The sequence below is a fragment of the Chenopodium album genome, chromosome 1 (genome assembly GCF_948465745.1).
Source record: "Chenopodium album chromosome 1, dcCheAlbu1.1, whole genome shotgun sequence".
In the NCBI taxonomy this organism is placed as follows: Eukaryota; Viridiplantae; Streptophyta; class Magnoliopsida; order Caryophyllales; family Amaranthaceae; genus Chenopodium; species Chenopodium album.
The window spans coordinates 57,930,901-57,956,612 of record NC_137834.1 but is presented as its reverse complement, the minus strand read 5'-3'; the positions used below and the strand labels follow the sequence as shown (position 1 = coordinate 57,956,612).

The following is a 25,712-nucleotide window of genomic DNA, read 5'->3' as shown; positions in this document are numbered from 1 at the left end:
ATGATGAATCTTGATGAATGAAAACTGATTGTAGGTGAATGAAGATGTAGATGATGATCATTGGTGAATGTAAACGGAGTTTTTAATACGATATTTATAGAGAAAATAAGCCAAAAAAGATAAATTAACAAAACAGAGTCTGACGCTCAAGAAACAGAGCTGGCGCCAACCCTGGCCTTAGCGCCAGGCGCCAATGGCTAGCGCCAGGCGCCAGGCCTGGTTCCAGGCGCCAAGGCCTGGGGTTGGACGCCAAGCTTGATTTTAACGCGTTTTCGAAAATCCGATAAGTTTACCGTACTGGAGGATAAAATAAAATAATTTCTTCGAAAATGCTATTTGATTTTAATTAAAACTCTGAAAAGTCAACAAAGTCAACTTATCAATGCTAATTGAATTAGGAATGAACAGAACCTTCTAGAAGATTCTAGAAGACTAAAACCATTCCTAATTTCATTAGGAATGATAAATCATATTAGGCCCTCCCCTAGATCATTGGGCCGCATATAAAGCTCAAACCGGCCCAGTTTAGTAAATTGGCCATAACTTCCTCAATATTCATCGGAATTGGGCTTATAATATATCATTGGAAAGGTCTTTGCAAGCCCCATCCAACTACACCACTATTGGACCCATATCATGGACCAACCAAACAGGATTGGCTTTTTTCTTAAAATAAAGTTTTCTAAAACAGGGAGAATAGAAAAGAAATAAAAAAAATTTCCGCAACACTAGACCTTTCCACACTTTCGTTTCATTCGATTGTGATTCGACGTGAAAGGTACTCATCACTGGGTTTGGTTTTGGGGAGACACAAATGGGTGTCTACAACTACTTACCAACGTGCAGCAACTGCCTTACCCCATGACATGATGCACAAAGAAGTCGAGGTATATGTTGACGACATGATTGTGAAATCAAAAGACCGTCCAGGCCATCAAGTAGCCTTAAGGAAATTTTTCGAAAGGCTAAGAAAATATAATATGAGGTTGAATCCATCAAAATGTGATTTTGGAGTCACCTCAGGCAAGCTCTTAGGATATGTCATAAGCTCTAGAGGAATAGAGGTAGATCCAACCAAAATTAAAGCAATCATGTCAATGCCACCGCCCAAGACTGAGAAACAGATTCGAGGATTTATTGGCCGGTTGCAATACATAAGTAGGTTCATATCAAAACTGACAAACGATATGTGAACCAATCTTCAAGAAGCTCAAGAAGAATGTACCAGTAATATGGGATGACGAGTGTCAAAAAGCCTTTGAAAAGATCAAAGCCTATCTCGCAAATCCTCCCGTATTAGCACCAGCACTTCCCGGAATACCTCTTAGGTTATATTTGACGGTTACCAAAGAGACAATGGGAGCCATGCTAGCACAAGAAGTAGAAGGCAAAGAGAACGCAATCTATTACCTAAGTAAAAAGATGCTCGAATACGAAACACGCTATACACCGCTCGAGAAATTGTGCCTCGCCTTGGTGTGGGCCACAACTAAGTTAAAACATTACATGTTGGTGCATACCGTTTTCGTAGTCTCCCGATTAGATCCACTCAAGTATCTATTCGAGAAATCTACACTCAATGGACGCATATCAAGATGGATAGTCAATCTAGCCCAGTTCGATGTAAGGTTTATGCCACAAAAAGCTATTAAAGGATCCGTGGTGTCAGACTTTCTAGCAGATTTTCCAATAGAAGACTCGACGCCAATACAAGATAATGAATTTCCAGATGAAGACCTAATGGTCACTGAAGATGATACTTGGACCTTGTATTTCGACAGAGCCTCAAACCAAAAGAGATGTGGCGTTGGAGTACTACTAGTATCACCTAAAGAGGAGCATGTTCCAATCTCCATAAAGCTCGATTTCGACGTTACCAACAACGCTGCTGAATATGAAGCATGCGTGGTCGGCCTTGAAACAGCTTTGGCATTGGGAGTAAAGAAGTTAAGGATATTCGGAGACTCTTCTTTGATCATCAATCAGATATCTAAAAGGTGGAAAGTAAGGAGCGAAAGCTTAGCCCCTTACCAAACTTATCTGGAAACTCTTACCGATCATTTAGAGAAAGTATAATACACATATCTACATAGAGAGGAAAACCAATTTGCCGATGCCTTGGCAAGATTAGCCTCAATGGTTAGGATTCCCACGGAAATCAAGCAAATGCCTCTAACTATCGAAAAAAGGCACAAACCAGCATATATCCAGGCTATAGAAGAAGACGACTTAGTCCAAGGCGAAGAAGAAGAAGAAGAAGAAGAAGAACCATAGTACACGGACATACTCAACTATGTCACCAATGGAGAATACCCTCCTCATGCTGACAAAAGAGCAAAGCGAGCGTTGAGACTTTTAGCTTCTCAATATGTACTCATAGACAACGAGCTACATAAAAGGGTACCTAAAGGTCGAGCTCTCTTATGTATAGGAAAGATGGATGCACAAAGAGTGATGAGAATAGTTCACGAAGGAATTTGTGGCACTCATGTAAACGGCAAAATGTTAGTCCATAAAATAATGAGAGAAGGATATTATTGGAATACAATGAATAGGGATTGCCATCAATATGTAAAAAGATGCCCTAAGTGCCAAATTTTTGCCAATTTATAACATGTCCCTCCATCTTTTCTCTACACCTACACATCGCCATGGCCATTCTCTACATGGGGAATTGACATCATTGGCAAAATCACTCCCCCAGGAACGGGAGGCCACGAATTTATTCTAGTAGCAATCGATTACTTTACAAAGTGGGTCGAAGCGCAATCATACGCTAAACTCACTGCAAAACATGTAGCACTCTTTATCGAAAGAAATATTATCTGTCGATATGGAGTCCCACATGAGATGATAAGTGACAATAGAACTCACTTTCAAGCCGAATGTGAAGAATTGCTACAAAAATACGGAATTCAACATCATCATTCTTCCCCTTATAGACCTCAACCAAACGGAGCAGTCGAGGCAGCTAATAAAAATTTAAAGACTATCATCGAGAAAATGACAGAAAATTATAAGGATTGGCCTGACAAGCTTCACTTCGCATTGTGGGGTTATCGCACGTCAATCCGTATATCAACAGGAAATACGCCATTTTCCTTGGTATATGGAATGGATGCCGTACAACCTGTCGAATTAGAAATACCATCTCTACGCATCGCGTTAGAGAGTAAACTCGATGAAGTTGAATGGACTAGGGCAAAATATGAAGAATTGATTCTACTCGACGAGAAACGACTAGAAGCTCTACATCATACTCAGTGTTACCAAACTCGTATGGCTAGGCATTTTAATAAGAAGGTCAAGACAAGAAACATCAAAGTAGGAGATTTGGTATTAAAAGCACTAAGGAAAAATGTTTTAGACCCAAGGGGAAAATTTAGACCTAACTGGTCTGGACCCTACATTGTCAAGACAATCCTATCAGGAGGTGCAGCAAAACTAACTGACATGGATGGCAATGAATTCTCAAACATGACCAATCTTGACCAACTTAAAAAATACTACCCATAATTACTTGAGTAGGATACTCAAGAGAGCTACGTTCGACCTGATTCCTTAAGAAAGGATACGTAGGCAACCCTTTACGGGTGCGGCCACTTTATTTTTCGACATCTCCGCGTTCCAGAATTAATTAAAAATTCAACAGAACATTGGCGAATTGTTGGCGTCCCATAACAGAGCCTGGCGCCAGCCATAAGTCATCAGCGCCAGCCGATGGAATTGGCGCCTGGCGCCAGACTTCAGTAACTGGCGCCAAATACCAATGACTGGCGCCAATTCAGGAATAAATTCTGGGCGAATTTCAGTGTTTTTCGGAAATTTTCGACTTCCGTACTCGAAGAATTTCTGGAAAATTAATTTTTCGATTTTCATTGCTTTAATAAAATAAATTTAAAGTAAATAATTTAATTGAAAGCTAAAATTTCATTAATAAAATAAAATTACATTGTTGATGGAATTTAAATAAAAGCTGAAATAAATTAACTTTAAATAGAAATAACAATCTAAGTCTAATAAATCTAAAGCTAAGCAATGCTCTTAATCTTTCTTTTCCTTTCTAGCTCGTTTCCAATTCTTGTCTGCTTCCTCCTCTTCAGCCATTACTTTAGCTAGTAGGCATCCTTTAGAGAACCTACATTCAATTTTGGAGTAGATGGTCTCCCCTTCAGCTAGCACTCCATGCTTCTCTTCCACCCAAGCTTTTTTGTCTGTGTTGTTAGCTTTCCTTTTTCCTTTGTCTTTGGTAGTATTTTTCTTCCTAGGCATTGTAGGTGTTTTGAATTCAATTCTTGCACCTAAGCGTTCTTTGGCAGGAGTCACCCTGTCACCTAGACGATTCTTCACATCGGTTCTACCCTGATCAGTCGAAGATTTCTTCAGCAACCACTTCTTTACATCATTGGGCAAAGAAGGAGGAACTTTTTGGGTAATCACTTCCCATAAAGGTCTAGCGCTCCAGTAAGCATCGAATCTATCTACTTCTTGAGATACAGGGTACTCATAGGGAGGACGAAGATCCCCGGAAGGAATATTCTGAAGCAAGCCGTATTGTCTTTTTACCCTGCAGGGATAATAATATGTTACACGAGACAAGCTTGGAAGACGACAGAAAGGTTGCTTGTTAACACCAACCATCCTTTCTATTTTCCACCATGGGATGACCCACTTGATAGCAAAATCACGTGATTCAAAGACTTTTCTCCACCCATGGCGCCCAATTTTAGGGATGCGCTTCTTCCTTCTCACGAAGCAATTGGGAGTATATTTTTCAATGTCGTCCGGAGGGCTAATTAATCCTAGCCTCTCCATTAGCCACATCTGTAAAAAAATTGCAACGCAAATAAATTATTATTACAATACAAAAATATATTTTTTGATTTCTGCAATTAAAAATATTATTTTTCTACCTGTAATAAAATTGGAGAGCCGCGAAGAGACGCTTTTGGGTCCCTTTTCAATTCATCTAGACTAATCATAGTCTCTCCAACTATTAATGGCATTGGATTTCTCCATGATTCAATTTGTTCTAGTACAGTGGTTATAATTGATTGACCCTCATTACTTTTACCAATACTAAGAAAAAATTGATTAAGCATGCAAAATAGGAACACCCTTCTTCTATATATATGAAAAGATTTAGAAAGAGGTTTATCAAAATAATAGTGTGCAGATTCTTTCAAATTAACTATATTGCCATCCACTATTTTTGATAAATCCCTTTCCTTCAAATTAAAGAAGCGCTCAAAATCCTTATAATAGTATGCGTCTACTCTAGGGATTGCTATAAGGTCTATCGCAGGGAAGCCTAAGATAGCACCAAATTCCTCCGGCAAAGGGCTAATCTCATCATACCCTATTCTGAAACAATGAGTATCAACATTCCAAAATTCTAAAGCGGTATGTATGAAGTCTAGGTCAAGATCTACCCCTTTGATGCCATAAATTCCCCCAGGTGAAATAAATCTAATTCTTTTCTCTCCTTCACATTAAGAGATCGACACCATTCATGAGTGTATTCGAAGAAGGTCTTGGTGACTAAAGACATGATTATTGTTTTTCTAAAGAAGAGAATTATTTATTCGGTGGAATTATGAGAAGAATCGACTGGGCAGGGGGCTATTTATACACAAATTGCGAAGAATTTTAATCAGAATGAAACACGGAATCAGCGTCAATTAGCGTCAAAACCTCGTGATTGGCGCCAACCGCCAGCGCTTGGCGCCACACGCTAAGTGTAGCGCCTGGCGCCACGAGCCATAGTGTGGCGCCAGGTGGCGCCAAGTTGCCAGATCAGTCGCGCGTCCTCAACTTGCGTTTTTAATATTAAACTCGAGTCGGTTATTGACTTTATGGCTTTGTTTAAACCCTTTCTATCCTTTTCCCTAATTAATTAAATATAGCTATTATTTTTTTTTAATTTTTATTATTCTTTTTGGACTTTATTTTAATTTTCAAACACCCGACATTTCATTCGATTTTTTCCTTTTTTATTTTTTCTTTTTGGGGGAGAGAGTCGGATACCCTCCATCAATAATAAAGATGACGGAATTTTTGCGCAAAATTGTTGTCACACTTTTCTTGCACACACTAACATACACATAATAATAACAATCGAATAAACTCATAATGGCATAAATATACAAAATGTGTCTATAAATAATGAGTCTAAGGCAAAGTTCTATAAAAAAAAGTCAAAATAAAATATACACAGGAACAAACTACGACGCCGGAGGATGTAGGCCCATCATGTTATAAAATTGCGTCGTACGAGGAGTCACTTCTCCACCGGCTCCAGCTCCAGCACCAGCTCTAGTCTCCGTAGGAGGAGGAAGACTCAATATAGGACCACTCCAGCCAGGATCAACCTGAGGCTGAGGCCGCGGAGGCTGCTGCGATGACGAGCCAACCTCGTACATCCCACCACCTCTAAAAGCTGAGGTAGCCTCTCCTACCGGTGTAGCGTGAGCACCTTCAGAGGAAGATCCCGAGCCCTCTGCAACATCAGCTCGAGCAGCCTCAGAGCGACCGCCTCTACCCCCTGACGAAGTACGACGACGTCTCGAGATAGACCTCGCTGGATCCCTCCGCCCCTCAGGTCTCGTGCGGGTGTGAGAAGCGATAGGCTGGCCCAGCAAAAAGAGTTAAATCAGAAACAAAGTAAAATTGAAGCAGCAATGCAAAAATAATGAGCAAAGAAAGGCTACCTCTCGGATGACGTCATCCCGACGGCAAGTGGCCGCGTTCCTCATCCGGACGAGCTGGCTCCGGAAAGCATCTATGCATCGTGCCATAGCCGAAACCACCTCGCGTGAAAACTATCAAAAAAGTAAGTCAGTAAAAATACATGATATATGAACAAAAGATTCTGAAAAAAAAACTAGGCTTACTCTAGTCTGGTGGCGAGGAATCGACCGCTCTACGAAGCGCTCGCCCTCGGGAGCCGGAGAAATCATCTCCTCGATCGGCCCGTACATCCCCTGGTAGTGGATGGACATACGGGGTGGCACAAACTCAGCAGCACCGTCCTGATAAAACAGAAAAAATCAGTAAAACATTACTTGGGGGCTACTTGGTGGAAAGTAAAGCTAAGAAAATCTTACCCTCACATCCTCAGCCGGTACGGGGGTTGGAGCTAACAAAGGTAGTAGCTCCTCAGCATAACACCGCCCGAGGATCACATGGGATTGCCAAGGGGTACCAGCTTCCTCAGACATGCTCGATAACTGCGCCTCATCGAACATATGACGTGGTGGAGCAACGGGAACGACGAAGACATCAGAAGAGTGCTGTCTAGCGACCCTCTCTCCTAAGTACGCGACCGCTCCGTAAGTCCCCAGAAAATAGCGAAGCTCAGTAGAATACTGTGCGGCTAACCCAGGGACTGTCCAACCGCCCCATGGTCGGTATACCACCTCAGGTCCTTATAAAAAGCATTAATCAGACAAGAATATATCTAAAACACCGCGAAAAGGCAAAATAAACAATAAACGTCGTACCGAGATGATCCAGTTTTGGACACGTGCGGCAGACATATCCACATGGTGGCCGCCCCAAGAGGCGCTCACTGGAAATCCTCGCGGCGATAGTCTCGCCGGTGCAACGGAAGGAAAGTACTCGTAGAACCAGATCTACAAGGAGTTAAAAGTGTGAGTAAATGCTAACTAATATGTAGGGATAAACTTTATAGGGAGTAAATGTTTACCTCTACGACCTTCCAAAAGGCAGACAAAGCAACGTTCGTCCCAAAGGACCGGTGTCGACACGAGTCCCTCAGCGCACAAACGAAGTCAGCATAAGCCAAGCTGGCCCAGTCATAAGTCCCGATCCGGTGAAGATCACGGACAGTAGGGAGGTAGTAAAGCAATGCCCTACTACCCTTATTAGGGGAGAATGTCCCTGACAACAACATCAGCACAAAGATACACACCCGCTGCTCTCGGGTGGTCGCATCGTCATCAAGAGCCGATGCCAGTGTCGAGCGGCGAATTCCCCTAGCACTAAACTGAGTTGTCTCGACCTCAGCTCGGACCCGAATAGCGATCGGCCCCAACAGCTCCTCGACCTCCGAAGAAAAGACATCGATTCCACTATCAAACGGCAGTGGCACAGAAGTGAACTCCAGTCCTGTGATGAGACTGAAGTCCGTAGGGGTGACCATCATCTCGCCCCAGGGGAAATGGAAGGTGTTGGTGGTGTCCCAGAAGAACTCCACCAAAGCGCGCACTACGTGGTGACCCCCGCTGGAGGCAACCATAGCCTCGGAGGTCTCAAACAGAGTAGCTAGCCCGCAAGACTCCCATAGGAGTCTCGTCTCAAGATCCCTGACGATGTACATCCTATACAAATCGCCTAAACCATCACAGCCAGAGCCGTGATGCCGTGTCCTCCCGGGCGCGATGCCCTGTCTCACCCTCTCATAAATGTGGTGGACAGGGGCGAAAAACAAGGTCCGCTCATCCAATTCCGGAAGTCGACCAAGCGAAGTGGAAGGCGTAACGTCATCCTCTACGGGCTCATGCTCCCGTCTAGTGTTTCGGGACCGTGAACCCGAGCCTCGCTTTCTAGCCATGCTACATTGTGCAAAATCATCATAAATTAAGGTTCTAAGGTTCGCCTAGCCGCATGATACTATGTTCGCAAAAACAGAGTACGTAATACTAAAACAGAGCACAAATTCAAATTGAACATGACGGCATTTTTCAAGCAATCAAACAATTTCTTGCAACACTATAGTGATTATTGTGACAAATTGAACAAGAATTGCTAGCAAAAACATCAAGAACAAGCCACATTGTTCTTCACGACCTTGAGAGGTCGAACAATGGAAAATTGCTCATTTCTTCACCAAATTGAGTCAAACAAGTCTCAAATTACTCCAAAGGCAATATACAAACATAATCAAGCAATTTCATGGCATAAAACTTGACAAACAAAGCAAATTGAGCATTATAAATTTTGAATTTTCATGAAATTCGTGAATGAACATGCCAAAAATTCATAAAAGCTGATGTGAGTTTAAAGAAAACTTACATAGATCAGGAAAATAGATGAAAAGAGCTTTGATTTGCAACAAATTTGGGCGAATTCGGTTGAGAAACGAGCAAGCAATGAGCAATTGAAGCTTTTGGGTTTCTTCAAGCAGTTTCGCGATGAGCAGCCAGCAAAATGAAGAAGGGAGGGGGTATTTAAGGAAATCCCCGTGCTGGCGCCAGGCCCTATGAATTGGCGTCACATATTTGGCTTGGCGCCTGGCGCCAATCTCAGCGCCTGGCGCTAAGGCCAGCTGGGTGGCGCTGATGGTTTTTCAGCGACGCCAAAGCACCCAGCCACCTGGTGAGGTTGTGCTAGCCTTCTGCAACATATTTTTGGGTTCCTTGGTACGCCAGTTAGCCCCTCTGAGCAATTTGACATGATTTAGTAATCGGCTTGATTACGTAAAGTGATCGACCTGATAAGAGATCGTCTCACTTAGCTTAAAGCGCCTAAGCATTGTCTCATTAGCAAAAAGCACCGACATATAGGTTCAAGAGCAAAGGAGCACTGACGTACAGGTTCAAAGCAACGGAAGCGCCGACGTACAGGCGTAGCGGAAGCAAAGTTCAGGCGAACTTTTAAAGATCGACAGGCGTGGATCTTCGGTAATTTCCTTTGGAAAATTATCGCATCGAATGAAGGTGACATCAAGAGAAGATGTCTTCGACGGCATTCCCTAGCTTGCGGAAAGTTGTCACGAACAACTGGAGGTAATTTCGGGCGAAGTTATCTTCGATAGCATTCCCTAGGATGTGGAATATTATCAATGCGGATGGAGATTGTTTCGAGAGAAATAATCTTCGATGGTATTCCCTAGGATGTGGAATATTATCAGTGCGGATGAGAATTGTTTCAAGAGAAATAATCTTTGATGGTATTCCCTTGAACGTGGAGTACTATCATTGCGGGGAGGATCGTTTCAGGCGAAGCGATCTTCTAAATTTGGAAGCAGTTACAGGCGTAGCGGTTTTCAAGCGGGATGGCATTCTCTAGCTTGCAGAAGGTCATCACAACAGTAAAGCGACAGCAAATCGGTTACTTTCAGAGACGTGTGCTCGACAGTGCAAGATACGCGTTTCTTAACTCTTTTATCTGTTTAACTAATGCTAGTTTTGCAGGTATCGACGTTACAAGATTGATTTAGGATCGCAGAACGTTCTGAATCATTCTCCGTCCCTATCGATACTTTGACTTTTGTTTTTGAAACTCGCGTTTCTCCAAACTCAGTCAAAGTGGGGGCTTCTGTAGACACCCATTTGTGTCTCCCCAAAACCAAACCCAGTGATGAGTACCTTTCACGTCGAATCATAATCGAATGAAACGAAAGTGTGGAAAGGTCTAGTGTTGCAGATAGTTTTTATTTCTTTTCTCTTCTCTCTATTTTTGAAAACTTATTTTAAGAAAACAGCCAATCCAGTTTGGTTGGTCCATGATATAGGTCCAATAGTAGTGTAGTTGGATGGGGCTTGCAAAGACCTTTCCAATGATATATTATAGGTCCGATTCCGATGAATATTGAGGAAATTATGGCCAATTTACTAAACTGGGCCCGTTTTGAGCTTTATGTACGGCCCAGTGATCTAGGGGAGGGCCTAATATGATTTATCATTCCTAATGCTATTAGGAATGGTTTTAGTCTTCTAGATTCTTCTAGAAGGTTCTTTTCATTCCTAATTCAATTAGCATAGATAAATTGACTTTTGAGAGTTTTAATCAAAATCAAATAGCATTTTCGAGGAAATTATATTATTTTATCCTCCAGTACGACAAACTTATCGGATTTTCGAAAACGCGTTGGAATCAAGCTTGGCGTCTGACCCCAGGCCTTGGCGTCTGACCCCAGGCCTTGGCGCCTGGAACGAGGCCTGGCGCCTGGCGCTAGTGCTGGTGCCTGGCGCCAGCTAGCCAGGGTTGGCGCCAGCTCTGTTTTCTGAGCGTCAGACTCTGTTTTGTTTAATTTATCTTTTTGGCTGATTTTCTCTATAAATATCGTATTAAAAACTCCATTTTCATTCACGAATTATCATCATCTACATTCATTCACCAATTCTCCTCATTCGCAAGTTTTCATCAACAATCATTAATTCTTTAGCATTCTCTAAATCATTCATCTCTCTTTCATTCAATTCTTTCTTTGCTTTTCACACAAAATTCCGCATTCACAAGATCTAGAAACACCTAGCCATATTCGAAGTTACCTTCGCCTAGACGTGAAAGGTTTTAATTTCTGAGGGTTTGGTCCCAAATCTCTATTTCCATTATTTAATTTAATTGTTTGTTTATTATTTTCCTTGAAGTTACTAACGTGTGTATTTTGTTATTTGAAAGAGGTACGAGGCGTCAAAGTAAGTACTTTAATTGATTTATTGATATTATGATGTAGACATCATGTTGATATTGTTGTTATGATATTCCTAGTATCATATTAGGGAAAATTTTATAATATCAAATATGCTTATTATGATTCCTGCGATGCTTCCTATGTTCTTCCTAATATTTATGATTTTTAGTATCATGTTAGGGTTAAAGATTTGATTTTTATTGGTTAGTGACATGCTAGGGTTTGTTATTAATCTTGTTAGTATCATGCCTAGGATCTTGCTATTATTATGCTTTAATATTAACATGAACATGATTATGATTGTTATAATTTATGACGATTATGATTATTATTATTTTGATGATGATTATTTTATTTATAATTATTATTCATGATTATTTATTATTGTTGCTTGATATTTATATTTATTGCTTGATCACACCTTTTATGCATGTTTAAAGGGAATCTATACTTGTAATCACGCTTAATAAGATATTTAATAATCTTGTTAGGGTTAATTTGATTATAATTTCAAGTGATCGCCAATAATAGTTTATTTGTGCATTAATATTCAACCAACATAGATAAACAGGTTTAGGGTTAAGTCTAATGATTGCATGTTAATCAGAAAGCGCACATGAATACGATCAGAATAAAGTAGAGGCCTATTATTAGGGCAGGTTCAATCTCTTTTAGGTTGGATTTGTACCTTCATCCCCGAACCCTTATTTGGTTCATGACCTTCTGGAGTTGACGATCTCTTGGATCGTTAACGGGTGTAACCTTCACCTCGTGAATGGTTTACAAGTTCCTAAAAAACTTGTTGGCGACTCTTTTGCTCTATCTTCTTCCCTTTTGGACGCCACCGTACTTTAGTGTATGATCACAGTGGGGTTCAAGCTAGTGGGATTAAAGGCTTGAAATTATTCCCTACACTAATACTATTATTTTTAATTAATATAAATTTTAGAAAAAAAAAATTAAAACAAATGGCAAGCGGTTTGGCGTCAAAACCGCTTGCCATTACACTTGACATAATATTATGTCAAGTGCAAATGGTAAGTGATTTTGGCTCCAAACCGCTTGCCATAAATGGCTATTGGCAAGCCCCCTAAGCCCATGCGGTTCAGAACCGCTTGCCATTAGGGGGTTTGAACCGCTTGCCAGTACGTTTTTTCTACTGGTGCTTGGTGGGGGCAGAGGTTCTGGATGTTAGTGGGTGGCTTAATCAAATCATTCCACTTTTTTTTTACCCTTAATAATCTACCCCTTTGTTAATCTACATTTGTCAAATTTTGTCTTAGGGAATGTGAATCCTAGTTTTTTTTGCAGATATTATGAAACGGAGGTAGTATATATATTTAAAGTTAGTATATTGACATGTATGCGTCAATTACTTTGGGGCAAAGAAGTAATTAAGAAAAAAAATTGGAGAGATATATTGTGTGATATTTTTAATTGAGGAAAATTTGTCATAAATCACCTTATAAAACATTTTTTTTTTTGTAAATACATGCGAGAGAATACCTCAGGCCGGTTTAAGAGCATTGACCCTTTTTCCCAGCGTTGACTCTCACATGAATGTCTTTACAAATATATCAAAGTCGTGTTTTAATTAGTCTATACAATGATGATTGTATACCCGGTATTTTCATACGTACTTTCCTAATTAATTAACTAATTATTACGAAGTATTTTCTAAAAAGGGTATTTAGTAATTCAACTACTCTTCAAATCTTGGAGCCAAAATGATATTTGAATTTTGGCACCAAAAGTATTTTAAAAACCAATATTGTTTTGGATAAGATTTACTATCCATTTATCTTATTTTTAAAATCAAATTATTTATATATTTCGGATATTTTAATTAAGAAAAAAGCTACATTTTATTATTATTTTAATAAGGTCCGAAAATCCCATTTAATTGACTAATAATTTTGGATTTCCTAGTGTGCAAATCTGATTTTATTAGTTAAATTATTTGGTGAATAATTTGTATTTTATTAATTATTTATTTTATACACAATAAATATTATTTACACAATTATTTTTAATTCCTTAAAACTAGCAAAATAATTTCCTAAATACTAAAGAGAAGGGTCGAGAATATGAGCTTAGAAAAGCTCAAAATTTTCCGCCACCCCAAGTGGATTTTCTCAAAATTGTTTTGGTAATTTGTATTTTTAATTATCTCCTTAAAATCTCTAATTTTCCTCAATTCTAATTCTCCGTCTTTTTAATATCTAACCATCATATTTTCTTGCCATTCATTCTTATTAATTATTCCCCAAGTAATTCCAATTTCCTTAATATTTTTCATGACATACATACCTTCCATATTCAATTATACACAATCACCTTAATATCAAAACTTTCCTTAATTCTTTTATTCACCTCTCCAAGTAACCCCTTAAACCCTACTTACCATAATTCTTCCTACATTTTCCTACCATAATTCATACACATGATAGCCTATAAATACCCCTTTATTTCATGATCAAACACTCACACAATTCTCATAATTTTCTCTCAAATTCTCTCATCATTTTTTCTTCTTTTATTTTCTCCATTTCTTTATTTTCTTTCTCCTCCCTTGCGCCACCACCGAACCCCAGCCACCACTCCTGGCGCCACCTACCGCCACCTCCGACCACCGCCAGCCATGGCAGCCACCTCCTTGCTCTTCTCTTCTCTGGTTTTTATTTTCTCTTCTCCTTTCCTCTTATTTAATTAATTATTTAGGGGAATTTATAAAATTATAATAAATGTTTTAATTAATTAAAAATCAGATTTTAATTATGTTCTTGAGAAAATAATTTTAAGGTTCATGTACATATAGTTGGGAGGTTTTAATTTAATTATTTGTGATTATTTGTACTGTTAACCTTATATTGATTAAGGTTATATTTATTTGTAGGGTGTTTTTGATCAAGCTACTTGAGGGTTCTTTTGAGGTGTTTTTGGCTAAGCAAGGATCAAGGTACGTTAGGTGGCTAGATACCTTGAAAGTGATTGGTTGAATAAGCATGTTTGAATGATTTTGTGATGTTTGAATTAAATTGAATTATGATTTATGAAATAAAAGTATGTTTAAATGATTGGTTATAATAATTAGATTGAGGCATTAATTTTATATCATGTTTTGAATGATTAAAATTATTATTCATGTTTTAAAAAGGTTTGATATTAGAAGCATGTTGAATTTAATAAAAGAGTTTGAATTATTGGAATTATTGGATTTAAAAAAGGATTTATTGAATCATTGAACTAAATTTATTATTTATGTTTTATAAGCATGTTAGTAGTCCCACTATGCGGATTTGGTTTATTGATAAGGCCATGGAGTTTGTATGACCGGGTCTTTCCCCAAGAATAGTCTTGTAACATAAGGAGAATAGCTTGGGGGGTGTGCACACTTGGGAGAGGAATTGGTTAATTGATTTTATTATGAGGAATTGGTTTTTATTATGAGGAATTGGTTTTAAAATAATTGGTATTGGTTTTATTGATTATTGATACTGGAATATTGAGAACCGGTTTTGAATCATGAGTTTGGAATTATTGGATTAATTATTGGAATTGATTTCAAAAGCATGTTTGCAAATAAATTAAGTTTAATTATCTTGCACTTATCGTACTTAGTATAGTTTTGCTAACCCGTACTTCTTATTTGTTTTGGTTCCCCTGTTTACCGTAATGGTAAGCAGTGTTTATTTTCAGGTGGAGTAAATAAGTGATGCATTGGAGTCTCGGGATTTAGTTTCAACTAAATTAGGAGTTTTGGTCTTGTATTTAATTTGAGTACTCATGACATTAGTTTATATTTATGGTTATTATTAATAAATAAGAGTTTTGAAGTTTCCGCTGCAAAGTATTGATTTATTTAGTAAGTTTGAGTAGCCTTGCGTAATCACACGGCGGTAATACGCCTAAGACTATCTCTACAGTATAATTATACGTATTATACTAGTATTTTTATAGAGGGAGATTCGGGGGTGTTACAATGATACATTTAATTAATACTATTAATTGGATAAACATCATTATAGCCAACTAGACCTGGCTAATGGATCGTTCGGGTCGGATACGGGTCATGTCAATTCAGATTGGGTCAATTTCGGATCAATCAATATCCTGGTCAGTTTGGGTCGCGTCAATTCGGGTCGAGTTCGGGTCAGATCAGTCTTCGGGCCGTGTCAATTTAGGTCCAATCAATCTTCATCTCTATCGATGTAGAAATTTGACCAATAATATATTACACGAAGTAATTATCAATAAGTATAAAGTATAACAATTGAATATTAATAATATGTTCATTAAACAATTCCAATAGTACTATATACACAAGACTATATTGTTTCATATGTATGATCACTATAACAACTGTTCCTAATCAAGTGGAACTCGTTACGAACTACGAGTACTAAATTACACGCACATTCCAACAGTCTTATACACAAGACTATAATATTTATTTAATTTTCGATAAGTGTTTATTCGGGTAAAGTAATTGCTCTAAATCAGTTAGGTCATTTTGAATACTTGTTAATTATAGGTTAGGTCATTTCCGGTATACTTCGGGTAGCTTCGGGTTTTGATTCTGTTCGAGTCAATCAATTCACGTTAAGATCGGGTCGGGTCACTTTGGGCCAGGTATAGGTCGGTCAACTCCACTTCAGGTTGAGTATGGGTCGGGTCAGGTTAATTTTGGGTTTACATTTTCGGACCAATTTCGGGTCACGGGTCGGGTCGTTCGGATTGGGTCAGGATTTCCAGGTCTATAGCCAACTAATAATAAATCACGTTCAAATCCTAGTTTTCATGGTCGTTTTAAGACTAATTTCATGCTGCACCGCTGAAGATGAACATATAGTAAACATGCTTTTTCGCTTCTCTAGATGTATAGCATTTACAACATCTACATAGAGATGGCGTTAGCAATGGTGTTTCTTGTGATCCTGCTGGCCACACCGTTGGTCTTTGTCATGGATTTTTTTTTTTTTTTTAATTTTTTATTTATTTTAAATTGTAAGAAAAGATAAAATATTAGGAAACCCTCCTCACAAGGGGAATTAGTCTTTATCATGGATAATCCTCCCTTGAATTACCCTTTTTTGGAACTTAGCCACTAACTACTCAGTATGGACCACCCGTCAGTCTTATACATAAGAATAGTACTCCCTCCGTGGTTTTTAAGTGTTACAGTTTGACCGACACATAGTTGTAGACAATTTAATTGACTTAAATAAAATAAAAGGTAAGTGGGGTAGTTGGAGTATTAAAAAATTGTAAAAGAAAGATAGTGGGGCTGATAGTTTATTGAAAAGTAATGAATGTGAGAGGAGAGATATAATAAAAAATAAAAAAGTAGTAGTGGATTTGGACTTTGGGCTGGGGCCATGAGATGAGATAGATATAATATTTTAATTTAGGTTTTTGCCAAAAAAGGAAGTGTAACACTTATTAAAACACGATCGGATTTGATAAGTATAACACTTAAAATAAACACGGAGGGAGGAGATATTATTGTATATTGTAGTGTTAGGAGTTACATATGACACTAAAAGTTCATACTTATACACGCATATATAACCTGTAATTCAATAATTCATGATGATGTTAACATGTACCTATAAATATGTTTTAATTGGATAAAAACTAATAGGCACACTTGGGCTTGTTTGACATCATTTTTGGTTTTTAGTTTCCTGTTTTTTTTAAAAACTAAAAACCAAAAACAGGAAACAAGAAAAAGGTGTTTCCACTTTTTTGTTTTCAATTTTCAAAATTATTATGATTCTAATAAGTTTAAATAATTTTTGATTCATTATGTGACATATATCATATGCTTTTATACAACAAAAAACCAAAAAAAAGAAAACCACAGCAATGCCAAATGAACCCTTAGAAAGTCATTTTAATTCAAAAAATAAAGTCATTTTATTTCCATAACACATTTATTACAAACAACAGCAACAACAAAGTGCTAGACCCAAAATGTCAATGATTTGGGTTGGCAACACATATATTTATTAAAATAAAAAATAAAAAAAAAAAAATTCACAAAAATGCAAATTCACAATACAAAACAACAATACATCAAATTCTTTGTCCATGTTCAACAATCACGCACTTGAACCTTAAAACCATGCTTCATTTGAAGGTTAATGGAGATATCAGGAATAACTTGATGTCCTTGGACAGCTACTATATCATACCTTCGGATAATGGCAGCAACTACAATCTTTATTTGGGTTAAAGCCATGTCCTTTCCTTGACAAATCCTCGGCCCTGCCCCAAAAGCCAAAAACTTGTTCGATGGCTCGATTTTAATGGTTCCTCGTTCCGTTATCCATCTCTCGGGCTTAAACTCGTTACATCTCCCCAAATTGATTTCGTCCTTCCTTGGGCATACACGTCGAACACGACTTGCATATCCGGTTTCACTTGATGACCACTAGGAAGGATGTCCGATGCAACTGAATTCTTGTGGTTGAATGGTACTGGAGGATATAATCTTATTGTTTCACATATTGCTCCATGAAGATATACTAGCTCATTTTTGTGCTTAGTAAACTTCCTTAAAAAATCATCATCATCATTATTATTATTATCATCGTCTTTTTCTACCATTACATAATTTAATTCCTCTCTAATCTTATTAGTGACAAAGGGATTCTTGGTAAGAAGATAAAATAACCAAGAAAAAGCAACACTAGTTGTATCTCCTCCTGCTATGAAAAAATTCAAAAACGAGTCCCTTAAAAAACTATCACCATTATTACTATTTATTGGAGTTGTGGGGTTTTCTACATCATTCATATATATTGTCAATAAGTTGTCAAATATTACCTCACTTTCTTCTTTAGGAATTTCGAATACTTTTCTTTCTTCTCTTTTCATAGCTATGATCTTGTTAATGAAATCGCGAACAATCTGGCAATCTTTTTGGTATTTCTCTTCTCCTACACCCAACCATCTTAAAAATTTCCACAAAGATGTTGGCATAACATGACGCCGAAAAACTACATCTTCTATATCAACCACGGCTTGGGAGAGTGGAATAGGTGGCAAATCGAGTGAGAGAAATTTAGGGTCATAGTCCATGAGAATGTTACATACATTATCATAAGAAAACCTTTTAAACACATCTTGCAAGTCGATTTCAACACCATGTTTAGAGACATTATCGAGCAATGGGATGAGTCTACTATGCACCTCTTCCCAAACTTTGGCCGTAAAAACTAAACTGAATTTGGGATGACCGAAGAAAGAATGAGCCAATCTTCGATGGTACTGCCACAAACTAGAATCCGCGTTAAAGATCCCATCTCCAACAACATCGAATTTTTCGTTAAATTTAGGGCCTTTGATATAATTTCCGAAGCTCTTGCTAAACACATGGTTAATGTTTGAAGGATCAACGGTAATTATTAAGTTCATGTTGCTGAACCAAGAGGCCTTAAATTGAAACGTTAGTTGAGATGATTTCTCAACGAATTCAATGAAAAAGTCATTGACTCTGTGAAATTTTTTTAAGAGTGCAGGAAACATCCCAACAAGAGGCCAATTAGTTGGGAGACCATTTTTGTTCCGGAAAAAGTAGCAAAAGATAACCAAGGAAATGAACAAAGTAAAGATAGTTAAGTATGTCATTTGTTTGCTAAGAAATTATACTTCTTTCTTAGGTTTGGTGGGAGAGTTTAAATGGGCTTATGTTTCATTTTATGTGAAAGAGTTCTTTATATAGAAAAATATTGTATATGCTAGGGTTCTCTTTCCCTTTAAAAAATTGATTTCCTTTTAAAAATTGATTTGTATATGAAATGGTAGAAATTCATTCCTTAAATTCCGTTAGAGGGATTTTCATGGTTAGTCTATCTCACAAGTTCAAAGAGATTCCAATCTATTGAAGTATAAATATATATTTTGATATGAATCTACGATACCTAAAAGTGTAAAGCAATAGGAGGACTAGTCCCTTAGCTTTTTAAAGTGTTTTATTATCTTTTCTTTTATCAACGTAGGACACTTAGGGCTTGTTCACATTTACTTAATTTCAGTTCAGTTCAGTTCAGCTCCAATCAGTTCAGTTCACTTCAACTTCTAATTTCCCCCTCTCATAAAACATTCATTTCAGCTCAGTTCAATTCATTTCAATTCAATTCAGTTTAGCTCCAATCAGTTCAGTTCAGTTCAGTATAATTCAGATCAGTTCAGTAAATGTGAACAGGCCCTTACATGTGATGTTTGGTAATGTTATAATAATATTTTTTTTAATTTATACTACCTCTGATTTTTTTTTTTTAGTTGCAACTTTAAGGTGTTATTTGAGAGATATAAAATATTCCAAAATTGCAAATAAAAAATATCGGAGGAAAAATTTTCCTAACATAGATGAAATTCAAATGGTATGCTTTCCTTTTAGGTAGGGGGGGGGGGACCCCTATTTTAATTATTTTTTAAGTTAGCTAAATACACAGTGATTCCCTCTATGCCCATAATTGACATGTTAGTTTTGATGTTTTTTTCAATATTCATATATCTATCTATAACTATAACTAAAGTAGAAACCGCTGACATCATTGCTGTCTATGTGTCAACTTTTTATTGGAAAAATTCCCGCCAAAACTATTAGTTACATCATCCTTTTTAAGGGTGTTTTTTTTTCAAGATAAAGCTAATGTCTGGAAAAGCTAAATGAATTATACATTTTCATAAAAACTTAAATTTTTTTTATTAAATTGACTAGCAACACAATTTTCTTATAGAGAAAAAAATTAGTACGGAATTGATGGTAGCTCTTTCATTTTTCCTTCTTACCTCCTATATTAACCACTAAACACTAATGCTATCTTTTTTTTTTTAATTTTTTTAATTATGAATTTAAATAGAATATATAACATCATGTTTTCTACGGAGTAATATATATAATCAAATATTTTATTGCTAAATCCGTACATCGCACGGGACTAACCTAGTATACTAGTAACTTTGACCCTTTTTTTTTGTAATGGATAAATTAACAACATATTTTAATTTTGAATGGTGTATGTTGTTATATAAATTGTATATTATATATTATAAAATTTCATAATATTAACTTTTTAAAAATATTTTTTACGACATTTAATTAATTATACTCTGTATTTATATAAATCTTTGTCAACAGTCTCAACACTACTATTAAATTGTCCAAAGAGATCATCTCAAAATATCCAAAAAAACCCATTTTAAGTGTGGTCTCCAGCTAAGAAGTGTCTTTGGCTGAAAAGACCAATTCATCAAAAGTGGTCTCTTATTTTAAAAACTGAGACCACTTAGTTAAAATAGAGGTCTCCATTTTTCAAAAACTGAGATCACTTATTCAAAATAGATGGCCTGAATTTTTGTAAAACTGATATCACTTATTTAAAATAGATAGTCTCAGCTTTTCAAAAACCGAGACCACTTATTTAAAGTAGATGGTCTCAATTTTTGAAAAACTGAGACCTCTTTTAAATAGATGGTTGCAAAAACTAAGACCACCTATTTTAATTAAATGGTCCCTTTAAAAAAAAATATGTTCATTTTTAATACATATAATTTCAATTAAACAAAAATGCAATTCCTCTACTTGTAATATTTATAACAATACAAGTATCTCATACTTGCAAAAAATTTGTACATAACTTATACTCATTAATACTTCAATCAAAACCCATACTAAGCAAAATACTCATTAATCCATAATCCAAATTAAGCAAATGGTGTGCAGCGATCTCGCTGACCGAACCATTCAAAAAGGGGAAAAAAAAAATAATCTTCTTCAACTACACGTTTTACCCTAAAAATTTTCCAAGACATCCAAAGATTAACAAAAAATTATAATAATAAAAATTATCAAACAAATTAAACATTTTTGTATTAAGTCTGCTTGATATCAAAAAAACATTACCACTAAAATCAAATTATATATATATATATATATATATATATATATATATATATATATAAATTAAAAAGCCAAGTAAAAAGTTGTCCTATTTCCAACTTTAATATAAGTAAAAAGCAACCTATAAAGTAGGATATTTACGGTGTTTTTGGATAGAAGGAAATGGAGGGAAAAGAAGGGAAGAGAAATGGAGAGATGGAATATCTTTCATTTGGATAGCAAATGAGGAAGGGAGGAAATTGAAGGGGAGAGAAATGGAAGGATTAAATTGTAGGAAATTAATCATTCCAACAATGGAGAGATTTGGAACGAAAACTCATCTTTTTACCTCCCCTCCCTTACCCTCCCCTCCTCTTCTCCTCCATCCCCTTCTTTTCCTTCCCTTTTCTTTATCCAAACAATCTGTTATTACATATCTCGTAGGATAATAAGCTACATGATCAGTAATACTTCGTATGTGTTTGCTTGGTTAACCAAAAAACATGGAGAAGTTGAAATTCATGGACAATACAATTTTAGTTGTCTCGATAGCTTAAAAAAATAGAGGAATAGGAATAGGAATCTTATAATATACTTCCTCCGTTTTAACTTTTGACAAAAAATTAGATAACACGTTTTGACTATTGACACTATTCATTAACTTTGTTTTGACTAATATTTGTGATTTATAGGAATAGATAAACACAATAATGTGGGATAAATTTATTTCATTATGTACTTGATTAAAGTTTAATTTTTATTATTTTTTAGAAAATTTTTAACCTTTGGTACCACCAAAATACCCTATATTGATTTTTGGTACCTGTTTAAAATTTTATTTTATTATTACCAAAAATCTAAAAATATAGATTTTGTTATCAAAAATCAAAGTTGGGTATTTTAGATAGGTACTAAACTTTTTTATGTTGATAAACGTGATTAAAATAACGTACTCCGTCTGTTTCATAATGTTAGTCCCATATACTATTTTGGGCGTTTTAAAAAGATCTACTCATATTGAATATATTTCATTTATAACTTGATTTTTTTGGAGTTAATTGATTGTGGATTTATGACATGACTCTAAGTAAGGAAGTTTTTATCTTAAATTATGCAATTATGGCTTGTGTTTTCCTAATAAAAAATCAAAAAAGTTAAATAAGGTAAACTAATTATGAATTATGTTATACTTTAATGTTAGATTCCAAATATATTTCTTTTCTTATTTTATGTAATTGATTATATATGGGACTAACATTATAAAACGGAGGGAGTATCATTTTTTTTACGTCTAATTTAGAACGAAGGAAGTATAACTTTCCTTAATACATCTTCGTATTTCGTAGGATTTTTGCGGCAATTTAATGACAAACGAAGTATTAGGTAAGTAATTAAAGTTCTTGCATATTTTAGTCCAATAATGACCCCGCCAAAATCTAACTTAGATTTCATCATGTATTGTCAGTATTGATTATGAGAACTGAGAAGTGCTGAAAGCATGTGCCGATGTGCGACTGTTGATTTGGTTTGTGTAACGTGTGGCCTTGTGACACATTAACGCCTCGTTTGGTTGAATGTAGGAATTGCAAATTTCTTAGAAAATTGATTTCCCATGAAATTGAACTTATTCAGAAATTTTAAAAAGTGTTTGGTGAAATAAGAGAAGTGGAAATTCTAAAAATTGATTTCCCATGAAATTGAAGTTCCAATGAGAAGTTCCAGTTACCTAGGTTCCCCTTGGTAATTAACTTTCCCCATTTTGTGGGAAGTGGAAATTCATGGGAATTTCTACTTCCCATTTCCATGAATTTGTCAACCAAACAACTTCATGGTGTGTTTGGATTCTAGAATTTCATTTGAAATTCCGGAATTGGGACAATTATAGTGTTTGGATGTCCAAGAATTTCAAATGAGGAATTTGCCCAAATTATACAACTATCAAGTAATAACCCATGAAGGTAAGGATTTCAAATGACAAGGTAAACCATGTCATTTGAAATACTCAAATTCCATAATTCAAATGATGCATTTGAAATGAAATCTATCTTCCCAAACATAATGTCAAAGAATTTCAATTCCGAGGATTTTCAACTTTCCATGCTTTTATTTGTCAACCAAACAACCCCTAAGTAACAGATACGGAGAAAAATTACATTAACAGTATTCTTTTATTGACAACACATCTTTTTGGCACGATTTATAAAAAGTTGATTATAGTATTTTATAAAAATAATTTCAATACCAGATTTAGAGACAGATTAAAGATTTGGTTTGATTTACTGAACTAGACTGAATTGTTCATGAGAGAAGAAAATGAGTAACTTAACTGAACTGAAATTAAGATGAAGAGAACAAGTCCTAAAAACTTGAAAAATTGTCAAAAACTCCTCGCTTAACGGATCAATTTATGAACAACTACTCGCAAAAAAAATTCATCAAAAAAACTACCGTTCAAATTTAAAAACATTAGGTAGCACTACCCTTTTCAGTTTTTGGCAACTAATTTCGGTGAGTGGGGCCTATTTATTATTTTTCCTCCAAAAAACATAGTTACCCTCGTGTATATAAATCAATCTTTAGCTCTTTTTTTTCAAAAACTCAATCCAAAAACCAAATCTTTGTGGAAATCGTCAATTAAAGAAAGAAAAACGAGTTGGTTTTCACAAAAAATTGGTTTTGAGTTGAGTTATTTTGTGAAGAATAGAAGGATCGGTTAATATATACGAGGGTGAGGATTTTTCTTGGAGGAAAATAACAAATAGGCCCCATTCGCCAGAATTATTTGCATGAAAATGGAAAAGGGTAGTGCTACTCAAACTTTTTAAATTTGGGAGGTAGAGTTTTTATAAATACTTTTAGCGAGTAGTTGTTAACAAATTGACATGTTAAGCATGCAAGTAGTTCCTGACAATTATTCTTTAAGAACTACATGTATAAATTATTTTGATTAAGTTGTCCCTTTACATAACTTAATTTTTTTTCTCAAAGTACGTGCAAAATAGGTGTGTGCATTTAAAAGAAAATAGAGAAAGTATATTTTAACAATTTTGTTGTCAAATAAAAAAGAAAATTCAATTTAAAAACTAAAAGAGTAAATATGATAATTGCTCCATTTTCTCTTTTGGATCCAAAGATCATCAACTTTGACCATAAATTCTCATTTATCAGAAAAAAAAAAGGCATTAGTATGAGATATTTTCCAATTCAATTCATTCGAAATTATGTTATCAAAATAATTTTCGGTAAGTAGGCTGGGGAGGGAGTGTGCTAGAGGTGGGGTAGTCAGCGGTGGACCGGTGGTCACCCATAACAGATGGGAAAGAGGTGTCGGTGGTGGTGGTGGGGTGGCTAGGTTAGATTTATTAGGGTTTTAAAATATTTTTGTACTTTTTTTTAAACCAATAACATGACAACATATAGCTGACATTGTGGACCCTAGTTAATGAATTCTGGACCGAATCCATTAAGTGGTGTAAAATCCATTTTTTTTTGAAATATTTTGCGGTGTTAATTAAATACTTTGTAAAAAGTTGAAACAGAAGTAGTAAAACACTTACACACTTGATTATAAGGATAAAAAAATATAGAACCTAAAAGTATGTAAAGGAACAAATGAACATGAGCATAGAAGAATATATTATTTAAGTAAAAAGAACATACTTTGTATTATTGAAACACAAAAAACATTTTGATATACATATTAAAGAATATATTTTATATTGTAAAGAACATATATTTGATACCCAAAGAACATAATGATATATAAAACAAGCTTAAAGAACATATTATGCTTATTTTCTTTGCAAATGTTTGTAATGCTCTTTCTTTTTCCCGTGTTCTTTATATATATTTGTCATGTTCTTCCGGGTGCACTATGCGCATGGTGCACCTGGGTGTAACATAAAAATTTCAATAAATATATATGATTAGAAATTAAGATTAAAATTTTTTAGTTTTCCATCTTATCTTAGGATATGATTGTTAGTTTCATATCTTATCTTTGTACGATTACTCACCCAGTAAATACACAAATTCTTATATTTGGCTAGTCACGTGGTGTGACAACTTCACATAATCACATATAAGGCAATTAATTAAGTAATATGGGTTATGGTGATGAGCAAATGAGGTTACCTTAACGTATATGTAGGCTACTTAATTGAGAAAAAATGGTTACTCTATTTAATAATTGGAATTATTCCTTTATTTTTTAAAACAAAAGAATATATAGGGGTTACTCGAATGAACAGATAAAGTTATTTATTTCTAAATTACTTGATTTTACTCGTATAATGAATTTGGGTTACTTTAACATGGGGCTATTCTTACAAAAAAAAAAAAGGTTATTCATACATGCATATAAGATTACTCTTTTAGTATAATATGGCCACACCGTGTGACTAGGCACATACAAGATTTATATAAGAAAACTACAATTAC

The 25,712-nt window shown here is 35.7% G+C and overlaps 1 pseudogene; it reads right to left on the bottom strand.

Annotated features, from left to right (window-relative positions):
- Nucleotides 1–17,707: 17,707 nt before the first annotated feature.
- Nucleotides 17,708–19,015, bottom strand: LOC145633221 (alkane hydroxylase MAH1 pseudogene; annotated as a pseudogene).
- Between the last annotated feature and the right edge of the window lie 6,697 nt (nt 19,016–25,712).